Genomic DNA, 4534 nt, shown 5'->3' with positions numbered 1-4534 from the left:
AGAACCCCCACTCCTGGGCTGTTCACGCACAGCCTCTGCCATGTAAGCTGCTCCTTGGATTGTGCAACCGAATGACACTAGCCAATATCTCCGGTCCCAGACACAACCCTAGGAACCTCCGTCTTGCAGTGTCCATTCATGCCCACTGGATGCTGCAAGCTTATATAATTAGTTTGTCAATTTAACAAAGAAATTGATATGTACCAGGCTTCTTATCCCAAGGAGAGTCTCTGACACACTTCAAACCAAACACACTGTTTATTCTACCTGAAGCAAACAGATTTATTAACTACAAAGATCGATTTTAAGTGATTATAAGTCAAAACATGACAAGTCAGATTTGGTCAAATGAAATAAAAGCAAAACGCATTCTAAGGGATCTTAACACTTTCAATGCCCTTACAAACTTAGATGCTTCTCACCACAGGCTGGCTGGTTGCCCTTCAGCCAGGCTCTCCCCTTTGATCAACACTTCAGTCGCTTGGTGTAGTGTCTGTAGATGGGGGTGGAAGAGAGAGGAAGAGCCTGGCAAACATTCCTCCCTTTTATCATGTCCTTTCTTCCCTCTTGCCTTCGTCGTTGTCCCCCCCCCCGCCCCCGAGTCAGGTGAGCATTACCTCATCGCAGTCCCAAACAGGCCAAAGGAAGTGGGGTGACTCTCTTGAGAGTCCAACAGATCCTTTTGTTGCTGCCTAGCCAGTGTCCTTTGTTCCTGTGGGGCTGGGCTGGATTTGTCCCATACATGCCCCGAGGAGGTGTGAACTGCCCCTGCTCTTGGAGACTTTTTGACTGGGCTTGCTCTAAGCCATGAGGACACATTGTCAGCCTTATAACTATATACATGAAATTATAACCTATAACCTCACTATAACATCACTGTAACAACTACTGTAACATCACTGTAACAACCATGCTCGGTGCATTATGAGCCTTCCGAAGATGACAAACTTTGCATTAGATTCCACACACTCATTTTATAAAGATAAACCTGGGGGTGTAGGGTGTTGCTCTGAGGTACAGAGCGTCACAGGAGCAATGGGGTCAGAGCTATGGGGGGGGCTGGAGGGTGATGTGGGGCTTTGAATGGAGATTCTGCCTGGCCCCATCCTGAGCCCTGTGGGTCATTTGCCGTTTAACCCCTTGTTTCCCTCTGCTCAGGCTTCTGGCGCTTCCGGCCAAGAGCTCGGGGTACGACCTCTGCCCCCAGCGGGGCCCAGATGCCCAGCGCCTCCCACTGCTCTGCCACCCACGTAAGGAATCCCCTGTCCCCCCTGCCCGCCGCACTGTGCCACCCATATAAGGACCCTCCAGCCCCCCGACTGTGCCACCCATGTACGGACCCCCCCTGCACCCCTGCTGTGCTACCCATGTATGGACCCCCCGCTGTGCCACCCACATAAGGAATCCCCTGTCCCCCCTGCCCGCCCCACTGTGCCACCCATATAAGGACCCCCCCTGCCCCCCCACTGTGCCACCCATGTACGGACCCCCCCCGCCCCCCTGCTGTGCCACCCACATACGGACCCCCCGTCCTGCACCCCCGCTGTGCCACCCATATACGGACCCCTCATCCTGCACCCCCGCTGTGCCACCCACATACGGACCCCCCATCCTGCACCCCCGCTGTGCCACCCATGTATCGACCCCCCGCTGTGCCACCCACATAAGGAATCCCCTGTCCCCCCTGCCCACCCCACTGTGCCACCCATATAAGGACCCCCTCACCCTGGCCCCCCACTGTGCCACCCATGTACGGACTCCCCATCCTGCACCCCTGCTGTGCCACTCACATAAGGACTCCCCTGCCGCCCCACTGTGCCACTCCTGTACTGACCCCACACCCTGCCCCCACTGTGCCACTCATGTATGTACCCCTCTGCCCCCCCGTGCCACCCACATATGGACCCCCCACCTTGCCCCCCACTCTGCCACCCATGTATGGACCACCCACCATCTGCCCCCCTCATTGTGCCACCCAGGTATGGACCCTGCCAACTGCCCCAGCCTGCCCGTCTCCTCCCACTAGCAGCTCCTGGACCCTGACCCCAACGACCCACTGCCCCGTTACCTCCCCCCGCCCTTCCCCCCACCTTGCCCCTCACTGGCTCCACCGGGCCCCCCCGACCTCCCAGCCACCCTCCTGACCTTGTCTCCTGAGTCCTTCAGCCCCTCCCCTCCGAGATCCTCGACCCCATTCCTCACTGCCCCTCCCCCAGCTCCCCTCCCTGTGACTTGCCCCTATCCCAGACCCCTCACCCCGTCTGCCCCACACCCCATCTGACAGTCGCTCCATCTTCCCAGGGCCCCAGTCGCTCTCGCTCTCCCGTTTCCGGGCCCAGCGGAGCTGTGACAAGGACTTGCCGCCTCTGATCACAGCGCCCCCTGGAGGTGAGAGGGGCAGGAGGAGGGAGACCTGGGGGGCACTGACAGTGGGGGGTCCCTGAGAGGCTGTCAGTGGGGGGGACCCTAGGGGGCAGGGACAGGGGTAGGGGGACCCTGGGGGGCAGGGACAGCAGGGGCAGGGCGTGCCCCAGGGGCAGGGACAGTGGGGGGTCAGGGAGGCAGTGCTCCGCCCTGGGCAGAGGCGAGGAGGTGGATGTTTTGGTTGTTTCTACTGGGCACGTTGTTATTGTAGGGTCACCTGAGAGCAGCGGGGCTGGAAAACCCGGGTTGGATGGGCCCATGAGTCTGATTGGGGGGGTGGAGGGTGGGAGCCAGCTGGGCTCACTGGGGAGGGACTGGTGGGGAGGGCTGGGCCCAAAGCTGGAGCAACCCATTAGGTGCCCTAGACGGTCGCTTAGGACGCTAACATTTGGGGGGTGGCGACCACGGCGGCCGGCTCTTCGGCCGCCCCGGTCGTCGTCGGTATTTCGGGGGCGGGACCTTCCGCTGCCTAGGGCGGCAAAAAAGCTGGCGGCGCTCCTGGCTGAGCCCATCTTTGAGCTGTGTCTCTTCTGCTCCTCCCCAGAGCCAGCCACGGCGGCGTCAACCACACTGTACTTGATGTACGGCCCACGGTGCCCCCCACGGGCCCTGCCGGCTGGCGCCTGGAGCTACGTCTGCCAGCTGTGCCAGCGGCGGTTCCCCAGCCAGACGGCGCTGCGCAGACACAGCCGCAGCCACATGGGTACGGCCTGGGCCTTGAGTGCTCCTGCCCCTCCCCCATCCAGCTGGCACCCCACTCCCAACCCATACCCCTGCTCTCCCAGCCCTGCCCCCACACCCCATCCCATCGGTGCCCCTCACTCCCGACTCACAGTTCCTGCCCCCCCAGCCCTGCCCTTCCCCCATCCCACCGGCGCCCCTCACTCCCAACCCGCAGCCCCTGCTCCCCCAGCCCTGCCCCCGCCTCCACACGTCCAGCCAGTGCCCCTCACTCCTGACCCGCAGCCCCTGCTCTCCCAGCCCCCCCATCCAGCCGGTGCCCCTCACTCCCAATCCGCAGGCCTGACCCGGTGCCATCCCTGCAGGCCAGCGGCTGTTGGAGCGGGAGTTCTGTGCCCGTGGGTTCCAGGCCGAGGCCGGGCTGCGGGGGCCCCGGCGGGCATCCCCGGGCGAGAAGCCCTACGAGTGCGGCGAGTGCAGCAAGCGCTTCACCCTCAAGCACCAGATGGAGACGCACTATCGGGTGCACACTGGTGAGTGGGACCCCCCCTGCCACAGCGCCAGACCCCCCCGTGCGGGGTACCCACCCCCCACTGGCGTCAGCCCTCCCAGTGCCGTGTGCCCCTCCCCAATGGATGTCAGCCCCCCCCCCCAGTGCTGTGTGCCCCTCCCCCATGGGCATCATCTCCCCCCCGCCAGTGCCGTGTGCCCCTTCCCCATTGGCATCAGCCCTCCCAGTGCCGTGTGCCCGTCCCCCAGGGGCCTCAGCCCCTGGTGCTCCACATACCTGCCTTGTGCCCCTGCAGGCTGGGGCGTTGCTCCCACACCATCGCCCCCAGCCCTCCCCCCACTGGGAGTCGGGGGCACTCTGGTCCCCCCGTCTCCCTGGGTCCTGGGGGGGCAGCCCTAGCTTCTCCCGCCCCCAACCCTGCCATGGCCCTAACCCCTGTGCTGCCCCCAGGAAAGCGAGGCTGGGTCTGGGGGGGAGGGGCGGGATAGGGCTGGGGGAGGGGTGGGGAGCCATGGCAGGAGAGGGTGCGGGAGGGGCTGGGGATACCCCCTCTCACAGCCCGTTGCCCCCTGCAGGCGAGAAGCCGTTCCAGTGCAAGCTCTGCCCCCAGCGCTCCCGCGACTACTCCGCCATGATCAAGCACCTGCGGACCCATGGTGGCGCCGCCCCCTATCGCTGCACCCTATGCTGCCAGTTCTGCCCCAGCCTGGCCGCCATGCAGAAGCACATGAAGGGCCATTGCCCTGAGGAGCTGCCCTCGGACTGGACGATCGAGACCACCTATCTCTACTCCTCCTCCACCTCCTCCTGAGCCGCTTGTGCTGGTGCAGGCACCGGGGGACTCATGCGTGGCACGGGGAGGGCACGGGGACCAGCGTCGGCGTGGCAGACGGATCTGCGATGGTGCGCGGCACGGGG

Source organism: Terrapene carolina, unplaced genomic scaffold (assembly GCF_002925995.2).
Source record: "Terrapene carolina triunguis isolate 2854851 unplaced genomic scaffold, T_m_triunguis-2.0 Scaffold461, whole genome shotgun sequence".
Taxonomy (NCBI): Eukaryota; Metazoa; Chordata; order Testudines; family Emydidae; genus Terrapene; species Terrapene triunguis.
The sequence above is the reverse complement of the archived record's forward strand: the minus strand, read 5'-3'. Positions refer to the sequence as shown.